This window comes from Oryctolagus cuniculus, chromosome 1 (assembly GCF_051225735.1).
Source record: "Oryctolagus cuniculus isolate XC-2025 breed Fujian yellow rabbit chromosome 1, ASM5122573v1, whole genome shotgun sequence".
Classification (NCBI taxonomy): Eukaryota; Metazoa; Chordata; class Mammalia; order Lagomorpha; family Leporidae; genus Oryctolagus; species Oryctolagus cuniculus.
In genome coordinates this window covers 107577419-107605197 of record NC_142867.1, presented here as the reverse complement: position 1 = coordinate 107605197, position 27779 = coordinate 107577419, and the positions used below count along the sequence as shown (strand labels likewise).

General features: G+C 44.6%; 1 long non-coding RNA gene across 5 annotated transcripts; it reads left to right on the top strand.

Annotated features, from left to right (window-relative positions):
• On the top strand, positions 1-27011 carry LOC103349289 (uncharacterized). Of its 5 annotated transcripts, XR_016220331.1 has the most exons (5): positions 46-236; positions 6969-7154; positions 9604-9673; positions 22343-22475; positions 26650-27011. It is a non-coding gene; the product is annotated as an uncharacterized LOC103349289 (long non-coding RNA). The 5 variants fall into 5 exon arrangements; XR_011390744.1 differs by lacking the exon at positions 9604-9673 and having other exon boundaries at positions 1-236; XR_007920556.2 differs by lacking the exon at positions 9604-9673 and having other exon boundaries at positions 14-236; positions 22405-22475.
• Positions 27012-27779: the final 768 nt, after the last annotated feature.

The following is a 27779-nucleotide window of genomic DNA, read 5'->3' as shown; positions in this document are numbered from 1 at the left end:
GATCCTACAGCCCGGGGCACAGCTGAGCCTGCAGATCTGGCAGCCAAGGAAATTCAGCTTAGAGAGGAGAGCGGGTGAAGCCTGGGACTAGGTAAAGTCTGACAGCTGGAGCACAACGGATGCCCACTTGTGCTCCGGCTGTTTTGCATGGCCAGACATCTTGCTCACAGGTTTGGGAAGGAGGAAGAACAGGCTGACATGGACAATCGCTTCTTGCTGGGAGTTACAGGGAGGAGGTATGTGGATGTGGATGTTCAGAGCATATTTGGTGTCCTGGGATGACAGAGGGAATCTCATCTAATGAGTGGGAAACCTTGATCCAGACTAAGGGGAAGAGCTTACTTCCTCCAGCTGCAGTAAGATCACAGCCTCCCCATCAAGAGGGACAAAGCCTTTCTCACCATATGAAATCATGTTACATAGTCTCTCTTTTTCTCTGTGCATTTGTGTAGATTTTCTCTTCCTCATTAGAAAAGTCTTGTTCACCTCTGGGTCCTCCTTGTCTTTAACAACAATTAAATATTTGTGAAATGAATGAATGCATGCATGCATGAAGGAATCAATGAAGTGACCCATGGTTCTACAGTTGTTATGCAGACTGCTCCTCAGGATTCATGAAAGAAATCACGCTCCGTGTTTCCCAGGAGGAGACTGGACCCCAACAAGCCCAACAGGTCCAGGAGTTCTGGTGGCTACACGGTTCCATCTCCTACTCATTAAGCAAGGGCAGCAAAGCTCAAATCAGAGTCAGCCTCCCACATCCCCATATCTGCAGCCTGCCCGCTCCCACTGAGGAGGAAGGGGAACTGTCCAGGTGTGTTTGTGAGAGTCTGCAGCAGCTGGGGAGGGAAGCCCTCATCAGCTGGGATGCACTGGCTGCTCCCGATCCCTGTGGCCAGCTGACGTGTTGCAGAACCCTGGGTAATGGACCCAGGAACAATCTATTTTACCAGGCAACTCTGGGCTGAACAAGTCGCTGCTTTCAGTGAAATATTTCAAGAAAAAAAGAGAGAGAGACAAAAATACAAGGCAATAACAAAAGAAAACATCAGGGTTAGGGATGAAAATTTATTTCTGTCATAGGTATACATTACAAGTGGGAAGGGAAGTATAGGCAATGGGAACAGAAGCTGCCCCCTTGAGAACACGGCTCTGGCTGAGCTTCACATGTGCCTTGAGTACCTGATATGGTCCTAGCACTGTACCAGGCGCTGAAGTTAGAATAATGGACAAGGTGGACCCAGGGCTTGGAGAATGTAGATCTTGAAAAGTAAACATTAACATAAGGACTGTAAGGGCCAGTGCTGTGGCGTAGCAAGTCCCACATTTGTGCTGGTTCAAGTTTTGGCTGCTCTACTTCTGATGCAGCTCCCTGCTAAAGCGCATGGGAAAGCAGCTGAAGCTGGCCCAAGTGCTTGGGCCCCTGAATCCATGTGGGGGACTTGGAAGAAGCTCCTGGCTCTTGGCTTCAAATTGGCCCAGCTCCAGCTACTGGGGCCATCTGGGGAGTAAACCAGTGGACAGAAGGTCTCTCTCACTCTTTCCCTTTCTGTAACTCTGCCTTACAAATAAATAAATAAATAGATCCTTTAAAAAAAAAAAAAAGGTAAGAACTGTAATAGTACTGTGGAAACCCAGAAAAGGAACAACCATCTACAATTAGGGAGGAAGGCAAGGCAGGCTCCCAAGAAGTAAAATCCAGGTCGGTCCCTAGATAAGAAAAGGAATCACCAAGCAAAGAGGGAGGGGAGAGAATTCCAAAGGGGAAGTAACCACGTGCACATGACCTGGTGCTAAAACAAAGCACAGTGCATTTGGGAAAGTGCAGGACTCCAGCCAAGGAGTCATTTAATTCTGTCTTCTTCTTGCTGCACATAAATGTTCCTATGCTCACATAGAGGTAAACACGAAGTTATTCAGTGAAAAGCACAAAGAGAAGAGGAAACACAGATGCAACAAAGTCTATGAGTCCTAGATAGTGGCGAAAGGCTTTCCAGTTATTGCTGAAATGAAGAATCATGCACTTTTTGCCAAAAAAAAAAGTTAGGGAGTATAAAGCCCCTCCTACTGCTTCACAGTGTGAGAACACACAAAACAGTGAGACGGAGTAAAGTTATGGTCTATAAAAAGATAATGTTCCTGGGGTTACAGGTAATTTCACACAAAATTTATTGAATGAATACACAAATAGTTCAGTACTACATGGACCTATAGAGTAGCTATTATAAACAGCAGTAGCTTGAGCTTTCAAAATACAATTAATGGAGATGCTGTACATACAGGGAAAATTTTAAGGAATTGCTGCTGGAGAGACTGAGAATTTTTTACAATTAGTAGAAAAGAAGCAACCATTCGAATGTAGGTGGTCTGTCTATAGCAGCAGGAGATATAGTGAGATATACAGAACCAAGAAGATGAAAAAAGAATTCAAACAAAAAAGAGGACTTATTTGGCTAAAACTTTTACATCCCTAGTGAGATGGAACTGGAATTCGAAGCACATTAAATCTGATAGACTGCTCGGGGTGTGTGTCTACACAGTTAACCCCATCATGTATCACTGGAATACCCGAACCAACAGACTCCCACTATAATTGCAGTCAAGTCTCTTGTGTTCCAAAGCAGGGAGCTCAGACCCACAGCGCTCTGGAAAAGGTGCCATAAGGCTTCATTTTAATGGGTGAGTGTGTGCACGTTGCACATGCTATGGTGTTTCTTAGATAGCATCTCCAGATCACCCAAGCTTTCTCCCTACCCGTGACCTTTGAGGATTTCCAGTTGTGTGTCTGATCAATAAACATGACCTGGGCAGGGGATCAGTGGAAGGTATCAGGATTCAGCCAAAGGCCTTCTCAACTCCTGCTTCCCGCATTCTGCTCTCCTCTCTTTCCTCAACCAACCCCCTTGCCCGGACTCTTTCCTCCTCTCTTCTCTAGCACAAGCGCTCCTTGTCTAGAGACTCCAGCGAGAGTGAGCCTGGGCTGCTAGTTTGTGCCGCATTCACTGTGTCCCCGCCCATCTCCCTGCAGGGCCCGCCCTGCCCCTGACCTTCTGCTGGGGATGTCAGCCATCCGTGATGGTCCCGCCTCCCTGGTGAGGCCTCCGCGAGGACACTTGTGCATCAGAGGACCCAGGGTGAATACCGGCAGTAATACAAGAATTTGGCTGCCGTCCCAAGAACTAGAAAGAGCTAGGGCATGGAGCAGGCGGCAGCGAGGGGCTGGGGTCGGGGGTAGGGGTGGAGGTGGTCAGAAGCAAACAGCAGGGAGGAGGCCAGGAGGAGGCAGAGGGTTGAGGTCACTGCAATAGAACCTCAGAGAAGGGGCAGCCTGGGCTGAGCTGACCCTCAGCGCTGGGAATAACCGGCTTCCTGGGCTGATGCCGCAGAGGAAGCCCCAGTTCTCCCTTCAGAAAGAGAAATAGCAGCTCTACCCCAGCATTGCAGAGCAGGCCTGCCTTCCGCTCATTGTTACGGAGATGTGTATTAATTGGGAGGCTGTGACTGCTTCCATTTATTTGAAAGGCAGAGTTACCCAGAGAGGGAGAGACGGGGAGAGACACATTTTCCACCCGCTGATTCACTCCCAAAATGGCCACAATGGCCAGGCTGGATCAGACCAAAACCAGGAGCCCAGAACTCCATTCTGGTCTCTCACATGGGTGCGGGGGCCCAAGTACCCAGGCCGCCTTCTACTACTTTCCCAGGCGCATTAGCTGGGAGCTGGATTGGAAGTGGAACAGTGGGGACTCATATGGGATGCCGGTGCCGCAGGCAGTGGCTTTACCAACTGTGCCACAGAGTCAGCCCCACAACCACTTCTTAATACTTGCTCTATTACAGACTGAAAAGTAGCTCCAAAGAAAACTCAACTGCCTCGAAGGTGATGGGGAGGTTGGCAGGTGCTGGTGCCAACCCTCAGAACATTAGCAAAGCAAAATCACAAGCCCTGTCTTAAGAGAGGAAGCAGCAACATGAAGTAGTGTGCTTGTGAACTAGGCACCCTCTTGCCCCTACCATGCATTCATGCTTCCAGCACCTCAAAGAGGCTGTGATTCTGTTCATATTGACTATCTGGAATAGGCAAGTTCATAGAGGCAGCAAGTTGGAGGCTGATTAGCAGTCACCAGGGCTGGGAAGGAGGAGGGCAAGGAACTGTGCTGCTGAATGGTTAGAGCTTCTGTCTGCGGTGGTGAAAACATTCTGGAAATGCAAAGTGGTGATGGATGTACAACATTGTGAATGTAATTAATGCCACTGAAGTGTACACATAAAAATGATTAAAATGGCAAATTTTATGCTATCTGTATTTTACCACACTTTTAAACATGAATAATGCAGCATACCAAAAACCATTGAATTGTACACTTTAAAATGGGTGAATTTTATGGTATGTGAATTACGTATCAATAAAACTGTTTGAAAACAAAAAACTACATCTACTAATGATCCCCACCTGCAGGCAGATTCAAACTTCCTTCCTCATTATTGAGAACCTTTTTATTTCCCAGGTACTCGGCTAAGCATCAATGAACAGAATAGACCTGGCTGGAAGTAACTTAACTCCTTTCAAGCACCTGATGGGTTTGGCCTTGGATCTCCCTTTACACCATTACTCAGTTTTATTTCCTAATACTGACCACAGGACTGGATGTCTCTAGCTTTATTTCTGAGTCTTGAGGTCTCTGTTTTCATCCCTATCCTAGGTTGCTATTTTATCAGCTTTTCCAGGTGTCCTGGAAGGTTCAACTTTGGGTTAATAAGGGTCTTAGTAACCACCCAAGGTCAAGGTTCTGAGCCTGACACCATGCAGAGAGACCACCATTGCCCACTACCCATCTGTTGAACTTTTTTTTTTTTTTTTGACAGATAGAGTGGACAGTGAGAGAGAGAGACAGAGAGAAAGGTCTTCCTTTGCCGCTGGTTCACCCTCCACCGGGTGAACCGCACCGCGCTGATCTGGTGGCAGGAGCCAGGTGCTTATCCTGGTCTCCCATGGGGTGCAAGGCCCAAGCACTTGGGCCATCCTCCACTGCACTCCCTGGCCACAGCAGAGAGCTGGCCTGGAAGAGGAGCAACCCGGACAGAATCCAACGCCCGACCAGGACTAGAACCCGGTGTGCCGGCGCCGCAAGGCGGAGGATTACCCTAGTGAGCCGCGGCGCCAGCTATCTATTGAACTTTTAAACTCCTATCCTAATTCATGTTTACCATCTGCTTTCACCTCCTTACAGATAATTTTATAACTTTCCCATAGACCTACATTATTGTCTTCATATCTGTGCTGCAATTAAAAGTGGGTCAGCTTCTCCATTGCAGGTTCCAAATAGGAGGTCCCAAGCCACCTCATTTCCCTTGTCCTGCTCTGACTAATAACCATGGCCACAGAATACCAAGATACAGCAACTGTGGTAACTGCTATTTCTGAAACATCATCTTGGTCCCCCCTAGATCAGCAAGTGGTTCACAACATCCATAGATGTGTCTAGAATGGTGGCTCCCAACACTTGCTATATGTTAGAATCAGCTGGGAAGTTTTTAAGAACTTCTGACTTGGGGCCAGTGCTGTGGCATAGAAGGTTAAGCCTCTGCGTACAACATGGGAATCCCATATGGATACCAGTTCAGGTCCCGGCTATTCCACTTCTGACCCAATTCCCTGCTAATGACCTTGGAAAGCAGTGGATGGTGGCCCAAGTGCTTGGGCTACTGCACCCATGTTGGAGACCTGGAAGAAGCTCCTGGCTCCTGGCTTCGGATCAGCCCAGCTCCTGTCAGTGTGGCTATTTGGAGAGCAAACCAGCAGATGGAAGACCTCTCTCTGCCTTTCCCTCTGTCTGTCGGTAACGCCACCTCTCAAATAAATAAATACAATCTTAAAATAGAAAGTGCATAGCTATAGAGTCACTATAATATATATCGATATATTATATTAGATATATAATAACTGCTTTATAATATAATATTATATAATATAATATAATATATAAATACATCAGTGATATGCACACAGATTTTGGAATCCCTGGACTTAAGTGTTTGGAATATCTGAATACATTACTGGCAGTAGTGGCATAGGAACCTGCTGCAAGTCCATTAGGCTTCAGCTTGGGCATGGGGCAGGGGAGGGCCCCTTTAGAGAGATCAGAAGCTCTTTCCCTATCTTTTTGAATGCGCTTTAAGCTGTTTGTAACAGCAGAATGGCAGTTGGGAGGCACAGCAGCTCTTTTTCCAGGGGGGAGAAGAGCTGGTGGCAGCGATCTCTTTGGAAAAGGTTTTCCCAGCTCATTCTCGGTGCCCTGAACTCAGTGGGGCTTTGCTCAGAGACCCCAGGAGAGCCAGGCTGACTCACACCTTGGCGACTCCCGTGTGCGCCACCAGCTCCTGTGAGTCCGAACTGGAGTCTGCACACTTCCTACTTCTGGAGGAAAAGCAGGATGACAATGAACACCGAAACCACTGTCCAGCACTGCTGTTGCCACTCTCAGGCCACCTACGTTCTAGGGGCTGAATTGGACGATGAAGTGTCAAACAAATGAAACATAGTTTAGTCGCCCGACAGTGCACAGGAAGTCACGTAGAGCACGGTTGTAGAGCGTGTTTTCAAGGAAGCGCTCTCTAAGGAAGTGACATTTGAGAGGAGACCTGAATTAAACAAAGGAGTGGATTCCAAACCCTAATAAATAGGAAGTGTGTGGCTCTTCAACTATAAAAGTCTCCCCTTCTCCAACCAGCTCCTACCCAACTGCCTCCTTCCCAATGGCCCCGGGTTGCAAGTCACTGAGCCTGGACTCCTGCAGTCCGCCCATCTCAGCTCTGTGCCTTCTACACACAATGCTGATGGTTCAGAAGTCCTATTGCTGAGCTCAAACTTTCTCATAAATTCGCAGTCCTCAAATGGAGACCCTCCAAGGCCTCAAGTCAGTTCTTGCTCGTAGTTTTCACGGATGCTATCAAAAATTGCTTTCCAGATGCTCAGTTTCATCATACGCCATTCAAGGGGAATTCACGAAGTTCAAGGAGGGGCTGCCACTTCGCCACAGCAGTTAACATGCTGCTTGAGACACCCAAGTTTCCTATTGGAGTTCCTGGGTTCAAGTCGTGGTTTTACTCCTGATTCCAGCTTCCAGCTGCAGTACACCCTTGGCAGGCAATAGGTAATGCCTCAGGTACTTGGATCCCTGCTACCCATGTGGGAGACATGGATTGAGTTCTTTTTTTCTTTCTTTTTTTTTGACAGGCAGAGTGGACAGTGAGAGAGAGAGAGAAAGGTCTTCCTCTTCCGTTGGTTCACCCCACAATGGCCGCTGAGGCTTCACTGATCTGAAGCCAGGAGCCAGGTGCTTTTCCTGGTCTCCCATGGGGTGCAGGGCCCAAGGACTTGGGCCATCCTCCACTGCACTCCCTGGCCACAGCAGAGAGCTGGACTGGAAGAGGAGCAATCAGGACAGAATCTGGCGCCCCGACTGGGACTAGAACCCGATGTGCCGGTGCCGCAGACAGAGGGTTAGCCTAGTGAGCCATGGCACTGGCTGAATTGAGTTCTACCATTGACCTGGTCCAGCCCCAGCTGTTGCTAGGATTTGGGAAGTGAACTAGCAGATGGTGGATCTCTTTCTCTTGTGCTTTACCTTTCAAATAAGTCATTTTTTTCTGGTTTTGTGGTGCCACAGGTTAGGCTGTTGCTAGCAACACCAATATCTCATATCAGCATGCCAGTTCTGACCTGGCTACTCCACTTTGATCCAACCTCCTGCTAATGCACCTGGGAAGGCAGCAGAAGATGGCCCAAGTACTTGCATCTCTGCCACTTGAATAGTAGTTCCTGGCTCCTGGCTCCTGGCTTTGGCTTGGCCCAGACCTGACTATTGCAGTTTGACCTGACTTCCATTTGGGAGTCAATCAGTGGATGGAAGATATCTCTCCATCTTTGTTTTTCTCTCTCTCTCTCTCTCTCTGTGTGTGTGTGTGTGTGTGTGTGTGTGTGTGTCTCTCTCTTCCCCTTTCTCTCCTTCTCTGTCAAATAAAGCAAATAAATAAAATTTTTCAAAGTTCATGAAAAGGGCGCCAGCACTATTGCTTAGCAGTTTAAAGCCCTGGCCTCAGCTCTGGCACCCTATATGGGCAACAGTTGGAGTCCCAGCAGCTCCACTTCTGATCCAGCTCCCTGTTAATGTGGCTGGGAAAGCAGCAGAGGATGGCTCAAGTGTGTGGGGCCCTGCACCCACACAGGAGACCTGGAAGAAGCTCCTGGCTTAGGCCTGGCTCAGTCCTGACTGTTGCAGCCGTTTGGAGAGTGAACCAGCAGATGGAAGACCTCTCTCTGTCTCTCTCTCTCTTTTTCTCTCTAAAACTCTGCCTTTCAAGTACATAAATAAATCTTTTAAAAAATAGGTTTATGAAAAGTAGAAATGAAAGAAAAGTTTATTTTGATGCAAAAAACATTTAGATCCATGCATGCATTTTTTTTTCATAACATGCATTTCCATGAACTTTTTGAAGATGCCTCATGTGTTAACTGGGGAGGCAGTGGCCCAGGGGTGACCACAGCGATCAAGTCATCAACCTTGATGCTCCAGGCACGCCCTGCTGGCTGGAGAGAGAGGGGCAGCGGAAACCCCTGAGACAGCCTCCTTCTCCCAGAGTCCAGACAGATGAGGTCAAGGTCTCTTCTGTTCCCAGGAGAACAATTGTCGGAAAGTTTTCCCATGTACTTCAATCTCTTTTGTTCTAACATTATCTTCCTATTGCTTTTACTTGTGTTTCAGCAATGAGCTAGACAGCGATCAAAATCCACCCTCAAATTCTGAGCTAGTCCTGGAGGAGAAGAGCAGGGTGGATGGAGACCCTCGCAGCCTCTCTTCCCGCAGTGGTGGAGTTCAGGGCTGGTGGGCATGTCACAGCCAGAAAGATGATATAGACAAATTGGATAAAGCTCAGGAAAGAGCAACACACCAAAAAAAAAAAAAAAAAAAAAAAAAAAAAGATGATGAAGAGGCTGGAGGGATTGAATGATGAGGAAAGATTAAAAGAACTAAATATGGACAGACTGGCTAAACGCCGATTAAAAGCCGCGATCAGAACTGTCTGCGGGTATCTGAGCACCAGCCGGCAAGAGGGGCTGCGCTAGCAGGTGTGGGTCAGGCAGCAGGGAAGGGAGGTGGACTGCGAGTAAATGAAGGGAAAGTGTTAGTGGCAAACTGCTGGGTGGTGAAAGAGCCTCTATTAAGGGAAGAGGCGGGGGGTGTGTGCAGGGAGAGAGGGGAATCGGCATAGAAAAGGAGCACATCTGACACGTGGGTCTCCCTCTCAGACTTCTGTCTGTACCCAGTGATGTTGAGCAAATGCTGGGGGCAAGGAGGGTGTGCCCTAGGTATCCCCAGCTGTGTCGCATGGGGGATGCAGCATCTTAAACCATAACAGTGAGTTCCTACAGGCCTAGATCCAGGGTGGACAGAGGCCTGGCAGAAGATAGAACCATCTACTGCAACACTGGGACAACAGCGGGATCAGACCCTACGATTGTCCAGATGACACTGAGCTCTTTTACCCCTTTTTTGTTCTAAAACGAAAATCCTGGACCAGAAATATTTCCCCGTTTTGCAGAGACCGAGGCAGCTGGTCAGCTTGACAGGCGGAAACTGCAGCTTTCTCGTTAATGTGCAATCCTGAAACGGTGATGTATGGCTGGTGATAGATCATGTTGGGTTTCCGGAGAGCAGGGAAGGCTAAAGTCGGAGCCTAATTCATGATGCATGAACGCATTGATCTTCTTGGCTCTGAAAATACAGTGTAATGAACCCCCGCTAACACATCATTTTTATTCCACTGCACCTCGCTAATATCTAATGATTTCACCTTCTACTGTGATCAAACATAATTGTATGGGAGTTTCAACTTTGTTCTTTGATATGGGAACACCGCTGCCCAGTGCTGTTTTGCTCTTTACTATTGGTAGAGCAAGTCTGGAACGTACACACATAATAATTAAGATCCTACCGATGAGCTACGCCGCAGCCTTTTGAGGAGCCTTGGGTGTTGACGTGTGCCAGAACGTGTGCATGTTGGCATGTGTATAGGCATAGTCAAGAATGTGTTGTGTGCTTGTGTTAAGCCAAAAGCTGGCTAGCGCCACGCCTCACTAGGCTAATCCTCCGCCTTGCGGCGCCGGCACACCGGGTTCTAGTCCCAGTCGGGGCGCCGGATTCTGTCCCGGTTGCCCCTCTTCCAGGCCAGCTCTCTGCTGTGGCCCAGGAGTGCAGTGGAGGGTGGCCCAAGTGCTTGGGCCTTGCACCCCATGGGAGACCACGATAAGTACCTGGCCCCTGCCATCGGATCAGCGCGGTGCACTGGCCGCAGTGTGCTGGCCGCGGCGGCCATTGGAGGGTGAACCAACGGCAAAAGGAAGACGTTTCTCTCTGTCTCTCTCTCTCACTGTCCACTCTGCCTGTTTTTTTTAAAAAAAAAAAAAAGCTAATTGAAGGTAAGAAAGATTTACAGAAGCTGCTGTGTCTTCTCTGGGATGGCTCTACCCTGGCCCACCAATTGGCTCTTGGGAAATGCAATTAGTGAGAATGGAGATTACCTTGTAAATGTTATTGTTTGCAGAATCCCATCTGCTGATTGGAATCACCATAATAATTTGGTTTGAAGTCCATGAAGCTTCCTGAGGGCCTCTTGCCAGTCTGACCTTGACAGCATCATGTCCTGTGTGCATCCTCATGATTCTTGGACAGAGCTTTCAATTGCAGTGTTCCATTCTCTGTTTTCAAAGAGCCTTTTGGAAAAAAAATTCCTATTAATTTTATAGCTCCAGCCATCTGGCCTGAAGGTAGTTTGTTTCTGATGAAGGAACAGGCATGTCCAGCCCTTCTCTGGACTAGGTGAACTCTCCTTTGCCAGAACTGTGCTCACAGGCAGTACACCTCTGACACTCCCTAGCTGTGTGACCTTGGGTAAATCACTTCTCCACTTCCCTCAATCTGCATTTCCATTTCCCCCAACTAAAGGAAATTTGTAAGCCTTGCCTTGTTTGAATACAGGAAGCTGAACCGCATAGTTTTTTAATGGCTCTTACAACCACAAGATTTGTGGTTCCGTGATACCCTCTGTGGGGAGCAACTCAGACTAGACTGTTACTGGAATTAAGACTTATTCTATGCATCTGCTCTCCCACAATATGGCGCTGAGAAGGGAGTAACAACTTCTACGCAGCTGCCTCTCGCCAACTTGAGTGATGACCTGCAGGAGCTGATCCTGCTCCTGATTGGAGGAGAGCAGCGTGCTCGGCGTGTGGGTAGCAGAGTTGGGATTGGTGGAAGAGGACTATAAAGGAGGAGAGACGGCGCCGCGGCTCACTAGGCTAATCCTCCGCCTAGCGGCGCCGGCACACCGGGTTCTAGTCCCGGTCGGGGCGCCGGATTCTGTCCCGGTTGCCCCTCTTCCAGGCCAGCTCTCTGCTGTGGCCAGGGAGTGCAGTGGAGGATGGCCCAGGTGCTTGGGCCCTGCACCCCATGGGAGACCAGGAAAAGCACCTGGCTCCTGGCTCCTGGCTCCTGCCATCGGATCAGCGCGGTGCGCCAGCCGCAGCGCGCCAGCCGCGGCGGCCATTGGAGGGTGAACCAACGGAAAAGGAAGACCTTTCTCTCTGTCTCTCTCTCTCACTGTCCACTCTGCCTGTCAAAAAATAAAAATTAAAAAAAAAAAATTAAAAAAAAAAATTAAAAAAAAAAAAATTTATAAAGGAGGAGAGAGACAACATGCACCAGGAACATCTATCTGAAGGAACACCTGTGCAGCCCCCGAGAGAGCCGGCCGGCGTTGTGCCGCTCCCCCGCGGAAGTGGGGAAAGTGGCAGGGGGAACCGCCCTTCCACGGAGGTGGAAGGGACGGTAGCCAACCCGGGAAGAACCAGCAGCAAACCCGGGAAGGGCTGAGCAGACGAAAGAACAACGCAGGGTCCTGTGTCGTTCCTCCACGAAGAGGGGGAGTGACATAATGGTGCCGTGACTCGGATATGAAGCCTAGGAGGCATAATGGTGCCGTGACTCGGATAGGAAACCTAGGCAGGGTTTAGTGTCGTTCCTCCACGAAGAGGGGGAGCGACACCCTCTCCCTCCCCTTTTACTCCCCTCCACCCCAAAATCTCCCTTCTTGCTTATATCTGTAGAGTTTGGATCCCTCAGATATCCCTGACTTTCCTAACCTCACAACTTGGATAAAGAAAGAGAAATTCACTTCTGGTGTCTTATTTATTCATTTTTATTTTAGTCTTGGTTTTTAAAAAGAAGAGTGAGAAAACAAGATTGGATGAAGCAGGATAATGGTTGCTCAATTATTTAGGCTCTTTGAAGAATCTGTAGCAATATTAAGTTAATGCAAAACTCGGTTCTCAAGGTCAAGCTCCCACACAGCTTAATAGGTAAAACTTTCACCTCTGTCCAGGCCTTAGATTTTGGCCTGTGCTCTGTTCCATGGGGAGGTGGTGGAAGGTTAATACATAAAAAGCTAGTATTCCAGAGAAATACAGTCCAGCATTTGTGATGCAGGTCAGGGTACAGTATCTGACTGCAATCAATATGCACTTAAATGTTTGGGTCATCTAAACCTTTACTTGGCACAGGATCTCCAGAGATCTTTCTTGGGAGCAGAGGAATTACTATTCCAGACCTGTGGGTCTTCCTGGCCCATTTATGTTTTAAGGAAGATGTTGGGGAAGTAGGTAAGGGAGGTTCCTTAGGGATAAATTGGCTGGAAAATAATCTAGGGAATACAGAGCCTTGAGTCTAATTCTGTTGAGAAAACTTGACTAATTCCTAATTATTGTCTCCTACTTTCTGCTTCTGCAATGACCAACAAGGTGTACTGAGATCATTGGATAGATGGTAGCTATTGTTCATACTCAGACTTGGCAGAGCCAGAAGAGAAAAAGTTGTGAAGTTCCAATTACCCATTGTTCAAACATTGAAATTGCAGACGAATGGAAAACATCACCTATTTATTTAATCTTTGGATTCCAATTTCCATAGCCAGAATCGAGTTCAAAATTTTTGTCTTAGTCTTTAAGGAGTCACAGTCTAGGACTGGATTAGAACTAGAATCTTTTCATCATAGACCTTTCCCACTTTCATGAGAGACTTAGGAAGTCAAGTGTAGGAAACAAGTAGATAGACCCAGAGAGGCTGGAATTGTGGACAAAAATGGATGGCAGAGACATAGACCTAGACTTGAAGTAGGGCGAGGAACAGAAAAAACAAATCTACAGCAAGATGGATGTGTATTGCATGTATTAGTGATAGATGTCAATTCACACATTTCCTTACAGCCTAAGTGATACTATGGGAAAGATCTTTAGTTGGGAGTGAATTGTAATGATAGGTAACCTCCCAGGTTACAACAATGTTGGTGGTGGTGGTGGGGGTGATTTTGAAAGATTAGTGGTAAATGAAGAGCACAGGCTATAGACAAACTCTCAGATTGTTAAGGCAAGAGTTGGGCAAGACACAGGCAGAGTTTATTGGTTTTGTACAGAGATTGAAAACCAGAACAAGCAGCCAAAAGAGCTAGAGAGTCTCATTACAAAAATCCCTGAAAATTAGGTGCCCTTTTGCTATATGATTTAGAAATGCTCTTCCTAGTACTTGACCAAGTAACCTGGTGAAGGTCCTCGCATGTCTACAGTAAATGTAGGCAAGCCCTAGTTCAGCACATAGACTAGTGAATTCTTTGGTAGATTCTCCCTATTCCATCCATTCGTTATTTGGCATTTTAGGAAAAATTCACTCTGTAACTACTAAGTGGCTTTTTTTTTTTAAATTAAATGTTAATGCAAACCTGAGATGGGAGGAAGGATGTCAAATATCTTCACTCTGAAGTCAGGATGTTTCTGTTGAGGAATTTAACCCTGGTAATCTAATTTGCTTTAAATTTGAAATGATCCTTCACTCTCTTATTATAAGGCTCCATGTCGCTGGCTCATAAAGATTACAATTTCTTTTCTTCCAATTGTAATAAATCCAATTCAAGCACCCTCTTGACTTGAAATTTGTCACAACAACACGCAGAGGGGAGGGTATACTGGTCTTGTCTATTGGAGAGAGATGATGCAAGACTACAAAGTGAGGTTCTCTCCCTTCCCTCGTCTCCCCTCCACCTCAATATAATCTGTGAAAAGAATACTGTGTCTAAATTATAGCTGATTCCTCATTATCCAGCAGTAAAAAGGTTAGGCGAGCCAGAAAGCCAGACTGACTGCAGTTTCACATTTTATCTTTCCGCCTGGGAACAGTTCAGTTTCTCAAATCCATTTGAAAACACTTCAGCTCATTCCATCCAATCTAGGGATTTTAACCTTTTTCCTCCCTTATTTTCTCCTTTTAAAAAAAAATAAAGACTCGCAGCTTAGAATTATTAACTGACCAATCCATAGCCTGAACGTCTATCTATCTGTCTATTGATCAGTCATGGGTCTAGTGTCTTACAACAGAACTTGACTTTTGGACAACATTTGGTATTGATTCAGAGCTAATTTGGATGGATCTTTGAGGGACTTGGTTATACTATCAAGGGTTTTTTAAGTGATAGATCATCATAATAATTCCATCACTTGGAATGAACTTAGTATATCATATTGCACCTAAAAATATCTTTTTGCCAGCCAGTAACTATCTTGTTACAACTGGGAAATTCCAGGTCCAAAGCACCATGATTGGTTACTTTAATTAATAGGAACTGACGGAAGAGCCTGAAGACAGAGAGCAAAGGACCAAGAATTAACACAAGCACTCTAGAAAGTGTAGCTCTAATCCAGGCAGCACAGCTAAGTCTGCAGCCACAGCCACTACCAATTAAGAAGACACGTCTCAATGGCAAACACTATTACCAGACATGGAAATACACAAGCAAGGGGGGATGTATGCCAAGATACTGGTCGACAATGGTGATGCCCAAACAGCACTAAATACTAACCAAAATATACACTAGTAACTAAAATAACAAAGAACGTACCAGAAAACCTAAATCATGCTGCTGCCGCAGGGCAAAGGGAAGGCAGTGGGGGAATCAGATCAAGTTATGAGAGGACTGGTGGAAGGGAAGAGGACAGGTGGAGTTCCTGGCATGGTCCTTGGTGTTGGCTGAGCATTCGAAGCTTTGGCTGGCCTTTGAATAAAACCATTTCCTTGCAGAGATTGCAAGTCAGGAGATCTGGGGTGAGGTCCAGGAGCAGCTCCCTCCACCAGGGGAGGTGATGTGTGTTCAGTGGTGGGAACCACAGCACCACATCTAGTTTCACCAGAAGAACCATGCCTTCTGTGCCCAGAATTCCACGTCCAGTGGGCAGCCCAGTGCACGGCTCATATTACATGCACACAAATGTTTATTTTAATGAGTGACCAAATGACAGACTGACAAGATTGGATAAATGACTAAGCATTTGTTAAGTGTTCACAAGGTGCAGGCTCTGTCCTAGGAGCCTTATCTGTAAAGTTTCTTGTCCTTCTCACTGTGCCCAGTAAGAGAGACGTCATTTCTATTTGAAATTGGGGAACTCTAGACTCAGAGAGGGTGTCATTTGTCTAAGTACATATGCTGCACTGGAGCCAGGAGACTAATGTCTAGCCAGGTAAGAAAGGGAGGAGAAAAGGGCAGACAGAGAGGATCAGTGATGGTTCCAGAATTTCCATAAAGAAGGGGTGTAGGAATGATAGTCAGGGTTTGAGGACTTGTCCTGAAACTTTGTTTGCAAGGTAGCACATTGATTTTATCTATATTTTTTTGAAAACTTATTTATTTATTTGAAAGTCAGAGTTACACAGAGGGCTGTGAGAGAGAGGGAGAGAGAGAGGTCTTCCATCTGCTGGTTCTCTCCCCAAATGGCCTCAATGCTGGAGCTGCCATCGATCCGAAGCCAGGAGCCTCCTCCGGGTCTCCCACATGGACTTGGGCCATCTTCCACTGCTTTCCCAGGCCATAGCAGAGAGCTGGATTGGAAGTGAAGCAGCCGGGACTTGAACCAGCAGGCAGTGGCTTTACCCGCTACGCCACAGTGCCAGCCCCTATTTATATTTTTAGTTGGGGAGCTCAGAAGTGGTGTCCAGGGGAGATTCTAGAAGTCCCCACTCTCTCCCCATCCTATCCAACTCCTCAGTCAGCCACCCTATCCACTCCACTCCGCACATCTGGAGAAAAATACGTGACGGTTCCCAGTTCATCCTTCTAATAGCTCAGGGAAACAGAAGATATCCTGGGGTCCTCTTAACTTCTCTCATTTCTCTCTGTCTGCCAGCTAATGCTTGAAATTTATGTTAATGAAGAAAACGTTTTGGTTCCCATAATTAAATAGAAAGACTTAAAATACAGATGTGGCTGTATGTTGAGACACACTCACACGAAGGTCAATGTACCAGTAAGAGTAAATGACTGATAGCAGGTGCTTTCATACTTTGAAAAGGGAAGGGAGGAATGTGAACACCTGACATTTGCCACTGAGGTGGAATAAAAGAATCTTCTTCGTCTTTACAGATTTGCCTAGGATGAGCCCTATTTACATTCAACTGGGAAGGGACAAATAGAAGCTGTGCTCAGAGGTATTTTTGTCATGGGCAGCTGTGAATACATGCGGCTTTTCTTCAAATGATTTAAGAAGGGTTTTTTGTTTGCTTTTAAAATGTGGAATAAAAGAGCTCCTTTCCCTGAGGCTTCATTAACTGAGGTAACACCATCCCCAAAGCTGCCCATAGAATCGGCAATGTGCTAAAATTATTCACACAGGAATCCATGCTTGGAAATCCAGAGGCCGTAGCACTGGAGGCTCAGCTCTGCCCCCAGCAGGTTGGGGTCCTTGAGCAAGTCCCATATTCTTTCGGTGCTTCAGCTGTAGAAGTAGAACAATAGCACCTGTGTTCATGGGCTACTCATCGAATGTCGGTGTGGGAAGCGCTTTTCCCGCATTATCTCCATTAATCCTCACAACACCACTGTGAAGTACACACTCTCATTGTTCAGTTTTAGTAATGAGGAAATGAGTCTTCAAGAGCTTAAAGTGAGTTGCCCAAAGTAGCACAATTAGTCATTGGGAGATGGGTTATTTCAACTAAGCACTGTTTGATCTGAGAGTCCACTGTCTTAACCATATCATGTTATAGTGCTATTTGAGGGAAAATTATGGTATGAAAACAATCTAACTGAACATGCTTTGGAGATATACATATACATGTATATATAACATATATATTTATTTGGGGATATATATTATATCTATTTGGGGTTATATATTTATTTGAGGAGATATACTACATATATATATAGAGAGAGGAAGATACATATAATATATATAGGGATATATATATATATATCTCATAGAGCCTAGACTGCTTATAATGTTAGTTCTGAAATAACTATATAAATACATTTCTTGACACAAGTGGTTTTCAGATCAGTAGCATCAGCATCACCAGGGAACTTGCTAGATTTAGAAATGCAAATTCTGAAGCCGGCAACAGGCTACTGTATCAGAATCTTTGAGGGTGAGACCCAGTAGTCAGGGTTTCAACAAGTCCTTTGGGTAATTCTAATGTGTGTCCAAGTTTGAGAGCCACTGAATACTGTTGAGCCAACATGTCAGATGGTACTTTCTCAGCCAGTGACTATAACAGCACTAAACTGCAAAGCCTCTCACCATTGAGCTCTGCACTGTCCTGTGGAGAAATCTATGGCTTCTATTCTCTTTTTCTGGTTTGCTTTTCTGGCAAATGGTTTTGACCTTAAATGATTTTTAAAAAGTGCATCTGGATTTACCATTGGCCAAGAGAGAATGAGTATTGGACTGAGTTTTAAAATAAAGGCTTCGCAGGGGATCAAGATGTGTTCGAAGAAATGGTCTGGGAAACAGAGAATTACAGAAAAGGAGTGGGAAGAAATTGGTTGAACTTGAAAAAAAATTTACTTATTTGAAAGGAGAGAGAGAGAGAGAGAGAGAGAATTGATTGGTTCACTCCCAAAACAGGCACAATGGCTGGGCAGGACCTGGCCAAAACCAGGAGCCCAAAACTCCATTCTGGGCTCCTATGTGGGTAGCAGAGGCCTAAGTACTTGGCTCATCTTCCATTGCTTTCCCAGGTGCATTAGCAGGGAACTGAATTGGAAGTAGAGCAGCCAGGACATGAACCAGCATTCATATGGAAGGTTGGGGTTGCAGGTCACAGCCTAACCCACTGCACCACAATGCCAGCCCTGGCATCAAGAATTTTAAGAACATCAGGGAGCTATTTCAGAGCAGTATTTCCATAACATGATGTTAAGGAGGTAAGTGTGTGTGTGCATGCATGCATCCATATTATTGATCAACCATTTGTCAAATAACACGGGCTTCAAAATTCACGCAAGTTCATAACTGGTTTCTAGCAGATTCCACCACTTACTAGTAGTTACTGTGGGTAAACTAATTAATATTTTTAACCCATAGTCCCCTTATCTGGAAAATGTATAAGAAGAACATCTCCTTATTACAGACAATATTAGATTTGGTACAGCACTTAGCATAAATCCAGCATGTACGTGAAAATTGTTCAATACATTTTAATTATTATTAATAGACATAATAGCAATCCTGGTGTTGCTTCCTTAAACTAGGAAAGCCTCTTCAGAGGGACGCTCTAAAGCATCCAGGTTGCACTGGGTGTCACTCACCTAGGGAAGCATTGCTCTGAGGAAGTTTTTCTAGTTGAGTCCTGAAGGAGAGCAGGGTGGTACCCAAAGCAATAGAGTAAGGTCCCAAAGTCTCCCCCTAGCTTGTTTATGGCTGAGGTTTGCCTTTTATGTAAACAGGCATGCTTTTATTTTTTTAAAGAATTGTATTTTGTTTAAAAGGCAGAATGGCAGAGAGGGAGAGACAGAGAAAAAGAGATAATCTATCTGCTGTTCACTCCCCAGGTGGCTGCAATGGCAGGAACTGGGCCAGGCTCAAGCCAGGAGCTCTGTCCAAGTCTCTCATGCAGTTGGGACATCTTCTGTTGCTCTCCCAGGTGCAACAGCAAAGAGCTAGATCAGAGTGGAGCAGCTGGGGCTCGACCCTAGCTGCTCCTTTTTCTCAAGCTAATCAGTATCTGAGAGCATATGTTGTATTAGAATGGAAAAAAATGGAGTACACACAGAAAGAAAGAAATGTATACCCCTCTGTGCTGAAGCTGGTTATACTTCATAGCAGCTTGGATTATCTTAACCCAACACAAGAACTGCTCTGCTATAGGATGCCAGCGTTGCAAGCAGCAGCTTCACCTGCTGCACTACACCAGCCAGAGGCCATGATTTTTAATAATCTTGTCCTTTAAATTCTGTGGCTTATTGAGAACAGCCCTGTTTCCCCAGCACCTCACAGAGTCTTAACTACTTGCCCTATTGAAGTCTCTGTCTCCTTCTCCCTTCACAAGTGTCCTCTCTCTCTGACACCAGCTTTGGCTGTTTCCAATCATTTGGTCAGCAAGTTCTCCTGGGACCTATTTTGCAGTCTTAGGGTAGCATTTGACAGCATCTGGACATGTCTGCTTGGGTAGAAAGCTATCCTCTGAAAGATGCCTTTTCCTAAGGAAAAGCCAGGTTGGATTCTACTCACAGCTACTTGCTTGCTTCCCCTTCTACACACCTCTGTGGCTCACTTGTTTGGTGCCAAGCTAATCCTTATTATGGCACAAACCCTAGTATATTGCATGATAAACTGTGGGGGCTTAATGAGTGCTTGTAGTTTGAAGATATCATGTAGAAGTTTACATTTTAATAGAAGAGAAAGGAGAAGAGGTAGAGAGATCAGCCCTTGAGATTATAAAAGAATTCAGAAAGGAAATGGTGCAGAAGAGAAGCAAATGGGAGGTAGGGGGCCTTTCCCACTACGGTTCCTGGTGGCATGGATGTTGGCCTGGCCAGAGGATGATCAGCCGAGAGGACAAGGCTGGAGTCAGAAAGCTCTTGTTCAGAGCCTGTGCTGTTTAAGGCCTAACGACCAGAATACCAGTTGGGGATTTATTTGACAGCTCTCAATGTGGAATGCCCTGGGGAAGAAGCATTGCAATAGGGCACACCTCCCCGGCTGGGGAGAGGAAGCAACAGCTCTTCAGTCTTCTGCCAGTGTGTCTGGGCAGCTGGCATCCCCTCCCACCATGCTGTGTATTTACCCAACTTCAAAGGCCAGGGCTGCCATCAAAGAGAGGGAGAGAAAGCAGAGACAAGATGAACTTCTCCTCTCCCCACCTCAGCCCCTCTTCTCCATTAGAAAGTCTCCCTTGCCAAAATGTTAACTAATGGCACACCTGTTATCAGACACGTGTGTCTGCAGCAACAACCTGGAGGATCCTTTCACTCTGGGGCCGAGGTGTAACTTCTGCAGGTATGTAGGGGTGCTGCTATAAGAGCCTATGCCGCCGGCGCCACGGCTCACTAGGCTAATCCTCCGCCTTGCGGCGCCAGCACACCGGGTTTTAGTCCTGGTTGGGGCACCGGATTCTGTCCCGGTTGCTCCCCTTCCATTCCAGCTCTCTGCTGTGGCCCGGGAAGGCAGTCCTGCACCTCATGGGAGACCAGGATAAGCACCTGGCTCCTGGCTTTGGATCAGCGCGATGTGCCGGCCGCAGTGTGCCGGCCACGGCGGCCATTGGAGGATGAACCAACGGCAAAAGTAAGACCTTTCTCTCTGTCTCTCTCTCTCTCTCACTGTCCACTCTGCCTGTCCAAAAAAAAAAAAAAAAAAGTCTATGCCATAGGATGACCCTCAGACCCAAATCACTGCCAGGTTCTACAGCAAAAAGGCCATGCTGGTTTGTTTGTTTGTTTGTTTGTTTGTTTCTTTCTTTCTTTCTTTCTTTCTTTTTTTCCACACTAAACCAGTACCTGAGAGTAAATGTTGGATTAGAATGGAACCTGTGGAGTACATAAAATAGAAAGAAATTTATACCTCTCCATGTTTAAGCTGGTTATACTTCATAGCAGCTTGGATTATCCTAACCCAACACAAGAATAGCAGTTAATCAAGGAGCTAGAAAGGCACTGAGAAAGGACAAGGGGTCTTCCAAAAGGTCATAGATGATGTATATTATGAAAAAAGTGCATGTATTGAAAAAGTGTTTTGCAGGGCCAGCGCTGTGGCACAGTAGATTAATCCTCTGCCTGTGGCTCTGGCATCCCACATAGGTGCTGGTTCTAGTTCTGGCTGCTCCTTTTTCCAATCCAGCTCTCTGCTGTGACCTGGGAAAGCAGTAGAAGATGGCCCAAGTGCTTCGGCCCCTGCACCCATGTGAGAGACCGGGAAGAAGCACCTGGCTCCTGGCTTTGGATCTGCACAGCTTCGGCCATTGTGGCCATTTCGGGGGTGAACCAACGGAAGACCTTTCACTCTCTCTCTCCCTCTCACTATATGTAACTCTACCTCTCAAATAAATAAATGAGATCTTTAAAAAGAAAGAAAGAAAGAAAGAAAGAAAGAAAGAAAGAAAGAAAGAAAGAAAGAAAGAAAGAAAGAAAGAGTGTTTTGCATCAAAACAAACTTCTCTTTTAATTCAATTTTCTCATGGATGTTTTGAAGTATGGCAGGTGGAAAGGGAATGAGCTTTGAGGTCAGACAGATCTTTGCAAGTTACTTCACTTTTCTAAGCTGCAATTTCCTAATAACAATGATGATAATGATAAAGATCATAGTTGTTGCATGAATTAAATGAGATGCCTTAGCTAGAATAACTAGCTCCCAGTGGACACTCCAGAAACCTCAGGGTCTGTAACTGTTCCTTGTGGCTGCTGTATCACATCACTACAGACTTGGCAGCTTAAAGCCAGAGAAGTTTGTTCTGTCATAGTTTCAGAGGCCAAAAAGTCCAAAATCAGTACCACTCCAAAATCAAGGTGTCGGCAAGGCTGCCCTGTCTCCGAGGACCTAGGGGAGAATCTGCTTCTAGTGGCTGCTGGAATTCCTTGGTTTGTGGCTACATCATCCCAGGCTTCACGGCCAGTTTCCTTTCATCTCTGCTCTGGTGCAAGTGTTTGGCGTGGCAGTGAAGATGTGGAATGGGATGCCTGCATCCCATATTAGAGTTCCTGGGTTCAAGTTCTGGTTCTGCTCCTGATTCTCACCTCATGCTAATGTGCACTCGAGGACGCAGCAGGTGATGACTTAAGTGGTGAGGTTCCTGCTATCTACGTGGACTCAATCAGACCTGGATTGAGTTCCCAACTCTGACTTGGCTTGGCCCTGCTGTTGCTGGCATTTGGGGAATAGACCAGCAGATGGGAAATCTCCCTGTCTCTTTCTCTGTCACACTGCTTTTCAAATACATAAATAAATACATTTTCTGCTCCATTCTCACAGCACTTCTACTCTATGTGCATGTCAAGTCTCTCTCTCATAACGATAATTGTGACTGCATTTAGGACCCGCTTGGATAATCTCCACATCAGAAGAGCCTTGCGTTAGTCACATCTGCAATTTCTTTTCATATAAGGTAAGATTCACGGGCTTTAGGGATGCAGACCTGGATATGGGGGCTGAGTGGGTGGGATGGGTACATCAGCTTACAACACTGTCTTTTGGATTTTTGAGTGGGAGGAAAGAAGGAAGAGAAACACGGAAAGGGAAGATGGTACCTTTTATATGAAGTGAAATTATATGCAAATTTATCATCCAGTTTTTTTTCCAAGTTGACAACTGAGAAAACAAGATAATAGAATTAGTAGATAAAGCACTTGGATATATATAGTCCTGTTTTTTGAAATTTGGTTGTATTTATAGTCAATTTTGTTACATAAGATCTTCTGATTTTATAACTAAGGAACATAAGCTGGTTCTGGATGTAATTATATCCATACAATAAGGAATTATTTAATAGGATTTTAATGTATTTATCTAGCTTTTGTCCCCTACGTACTAAATGCTTCTCATATATAGCCTTGAGCTGTTAGCTAACTTTTCACACCGATTGCCTCTTAACTCAATTATATATTCTTTGAGATAAAAAAATCATGTCTTGTACAGTTTGTATCTTTCATAGTGCCTTACATAGTGTTTTAGTCAATAAATATTTGCTTGACTGATTAATTTTAAAATACCCAAGAAAGCAATTGTGAAGGAAGATGGAGGCAGGTCCATTCAACATTTGAGCTTCATGGAGATAGATATTAGGAAAAACCTATCCTAAGCCTTGAGGGAAATACTGCTGCTGCTCTCTCTTACTCCATATTTCTCAGGTCTGATTAAAATTTGTATACCTTTGTCAAATGCACTTTAAACTAACCAAAGAAAAACAGGAATATGGCACTTGAATACAGATCCTATCTGTCTTATTCTTTTTATCCAGTGAAGTAGTTTGACAATCTGGATCCCTTAAGCAAAAATTCAAATAATATCCCCATATTTAGAATCAAAATAAGCCGATTTTAAGTTTTTCTGCCACAAAGGGCCTTTTGTATGCTATACCTGTCATTGCAGAAATTAAAAATAAGGAAGAGTTTCTGGGAAAAAATAGATTCTGCCTTTAAGGCAAGCTAGCACATTTCCTGGCACTCTGTCACTGATCTGCAAATATTAATTTCCTTCTGTTCTTCCTGTTACTTTTTCTTTCTTATTAAACAGCCTTAACAGTCAGCAGAATGAGCAACTAACCTTCAGAAAAATGATAATTCCTTCAAGAGTAGAGGATTTAACTGAAATGCAAAGTGTCTGTAAATAATGCATTTTGTGGGAGTTTAGAGACTTCAAAATATTATAAAAACTCTGAAATAAAAATACTGTTTAAAAATGAGTTGGGGGCTCCAGGAATGGTTTTCCTGCTGGGAATTTTAGGTTGTTCTCTGGGTGTCTTTCAGTGATTCTGAGTTTTTGGGACTTTGCAGGGAGTGCCAGGGTACAAAGTGTGCCAAGCTGCCCTTAAGGTTTTGTCTTCCCAGGGAGAAAGCAATTTTTTTTCTTTGTATGTGTGTTTACTTGCAATGTCTTTCAGAGTAGAGGAGCAATCTTTTGAAAATGATGAGAATATAGACTTGGTCATTGTAGCCTGATTCAGTGAACTGGTTCCATTTGGGTGTTGAGAAACAGAAATGGGCAGATTGACACCTGCCAATCTGACCCGAGATAACTGATGTGAGCCAGTGCTGTGTATTCCATGAGTGTGCCTTAGTCGGAGCCCTCTTATCATCTTCAAAACACGTCTCTTTTCTCAGTTATTCAGAATAAGTAAATCAATGACATTGTTTAAAAAAAAAATAAAGAAAAAGAAAAAGAAGGGGTAGAGGGAGGAGACACCAGAACAACCACCCCTCTGCTTCGGTGTGGAAAGCAGAGTCTAAACTTCAGTGATCTTAAAGGCAATTTTAGTGAGGGGAGAAAGCCCATCTGTATGGCTCGGCAAATTAATTTTGAATATTTGAAGATAAAAAGGCTGAGTTCCTTGGAACTGGCTTTAAAAGTCACAAATCCATGGCAATCTGAGGTGCTCACTGACTAGGGCCTCTTCTGTTTGTTCCAAATACCCCTTTATCATTGGTTTTGAAAGAGTATGGCTTTCTGTAAAGCAATGCCAATTGGGAAAAGAATCAGATAATGAAGAAGTAATGCTACCCTAATGACACGCCTTTAGGTCCTCAATAGGATTTCTTCTAAATCAAAAGACTTTGTTTTATTAGCACATTTGGTAGAGGCGGGGGAAAGGAAGAGGGGACCTTTTTCTTTTTGCTTTTTCATCTTTGTAACAAAACACATATTGAATAAAAGCCCCTGGATGAGCCACAATGCAAACCCAGAGGGTGGAAGGGATAATTTTGTAAATTGTAAATCAGAAATTCTATTTGTGGTAGATGCTGAACACATGTAATTTACCAGGAAAACAGTGTTACCCTGAATATAAGAGTGATGGATGCCTTGTAAGTTGGAGAAGAGGAGACAGAGTCATTTAAATACCCAGTGTGATGGTCCAAGGTTCTCTGTGTAGCAAATCTTAGCCTCCTTGGGAGAATCTTTAGGTACAGGACATTGTCTCGCTGGAACTACCTGGAGACGAGGGTTGGACACAAGGCTCCTAGCCCCATCTGGGCTTGTTCCACAATCAAACAGGTATGGAAGCTGCTGAAGTGACATCTGGTTTTACAATGACCACACTTTACCAAAAGCCTCTAAAGAGTCCCCTACAGAGGGACTAAGATCCCAGACACCTTACCAAATTAGGATTGCTAACCTTTTCTAAGCTAGAATTGACTTCACAAGATGTTCTCCTCTTTTACATTAGCAACCAAAAGGCACCGCATAGGTTGGCTATGTGAACTCAGAAGCCAGGTAATGCACTCTGGTGGGAGGACATGAGTGGATGGCATAGCGGAGAATCAGATCAATGTCAAGTCCCGTGGAGTAGCTCTGCAAGAAGAGCAGGTAGCTCCAAGGTCCTGATCCTCAATGTCTCCTCCTCATCCTCGCGTGTGAGCAGCAGCTCTAGACTTTCCCCACTGACATTGCTATTTCCAGGCCACGGCTGAGGCAGACAAGAGAAACACTGCAGATGAAAAGATAAATAACAATTCTTGGAAGTCATAAGGGATTTTTTTGGGAGGAGGCAATTGAAGTCACAAACTACACTAATTGCCTCAGAAACTATATGCTATTTGCTGCATTTTATTAACTGCACTGTGGGAAGAGGATGCTCGTTCTCTGTATTGGCATCTTGTAGATATATTGAGATTTTTGCATAAATGTGTTATTCATCACAGACCAAGACACATAAATAAAACATATAGAGAGATATTAGTACTGTAGCAAAGTCTTAGAGAAATAGCTTACCAAGTGACAATGCTGTCAAGGAACATGAAAGACTGAAATTAAGCCTTGCTTTTCTTCAAAACACAATCTTTAAACAAACTGAACTTTAGTTCTTCACAGTCTGGGGACAGGTAAAAGAAGATATTCAAAGCACCATGTGGGGTTCCTGCTAGATGATAGAAAGGCATCCTTGGAGAGCTGAAATAACTTTTAAAAGAGAAAAAAAAACTATTTAAATCTGCAAAAGAATAAGATGATTATTCCTCTTCTGGAACCCTTTTGACAAACTCCTACATTTTCAAAGAGTTACATGGGATTTCTCCAGACATTGACTTTAATCTGAGTTGCATTTCTAAACTATATGCAGTCCTTTGGAAATGTAGGGTTTGGTGACTGTTATAAGTCAGACAATTGCTTGATTTAAGTTAACAGAGCTTGAGGAATGAATAAACATGGGCACTTCAGTGCAAAAATACATGTTTGGAAGTAAACCTCTATTCAGGTAAGGATGGCCAGAAAGAAGGAATGCAAGTCAAACCTCCAATTCGAAATGCAGTTGAGAAATATGAGTATCCTTTGAAATCATAAGGACAAATAGGAGAACTTGGGAAGAACCATCAGAGGACCCCAAGGACAGGCTTTTGAGAATATTTTCCCCAAAACTTTTCCCATTTGGAACTGCCAGATAGATTATCAAGACAATTTCTACCCAGAACTCGTCCTGTTTACAATCCATATTACAAAAAGTTATATTACCATTGTCATCTTTTAGCAGCATGAGTGATATAATCTCATATTCATAATATGGCTTTTTTATATTTGCAGCTTTATGAAAATCTATAGATATCAATATCTGTTTTTAATGGATCTTGCAGAAATCCTGCTGCCTGGGAAGTTGTGCTGTACTGCTATGGAATTATCACAGAAGCTTATCTGACAATTATGATATCACATCAAGAAAATATGACTTCTAAAGTATGAGAGAAAACTTTTGCAGCACCATGACCAATCACATTTTGGTTTGGAAATAAAAACTAAGGTCTATATGTGATAATTAGTTGAGTGACTTCAGTTGCAGGAATCCCTCTATCCCACCCAAGGCTGGCTGTCAGCGTCGATGAAATGGAATGTCAAACTGAAAAACTCTAAAGCTATTTCTTCCATATTAGAAAATCACTAGCAAATCACATCTTCCTGCACTACTGGCAAGGTAAAAAATAAAAAATTCGCAAATTTCTCTCTCCTTGTTTCATCAAACTTTAATCTAACTTTTTTACCTCTATTGTGGGACTGATCACACACTGGACCTCAACATAAAGGGATTTTATCTCTAATGCCAACATCTGATAGTTTTTTGTGAGGTGTATTCTTTGACTGCTCTGTGGCAATTAGCATGGTTAATCACTGCCTCTTCTTTCTTTAGTTTCCTCTGTGTGTTTCTTCTCTACCCCCATGTCCTTCCTTCTTAATCTCTATTCTAAATCCTTGAATAACTGATGTTCATTATAGTGGCAAACCTGACTTTTCAGTTATTTGTTTAATTTTATTTGAAAGACAGAGACAGAATGACAGAGACATTCATATCAGCTGGTTCACTCCACAGACACCTGTGACAGTGAGGGTTGGGCCAGACTGAAGCCAGGATCCTGGAACTCCATTTGGGTCTTCCACGTGGGTGCCAGGAGTCCAAGCATTTGAGCCATCTGCTGTTCATTAGTAAGGAGCTGGATCAGAAGTGCAGGAGCTGAGTCTTGAACCAGGCACTCCAAAATAGGATGTGGGCATCCCAAGTATCATCTTTTTTTTTTTTTTATTATATCACTTAAAGACAATCTGCAATAAAATATTTTTTAAGATTTATTTATTTATTTGAAAGAATTACAGAGAGAGAGGGAGAGGGAGAGAGAAGAAACACACACACACACAAAGAGAAAGGGAGAGAGAGAGAGAGAGAGAACACAGAGATCTTCCATCCACTGGTTTACTCTCCAAATGGCAACAATGG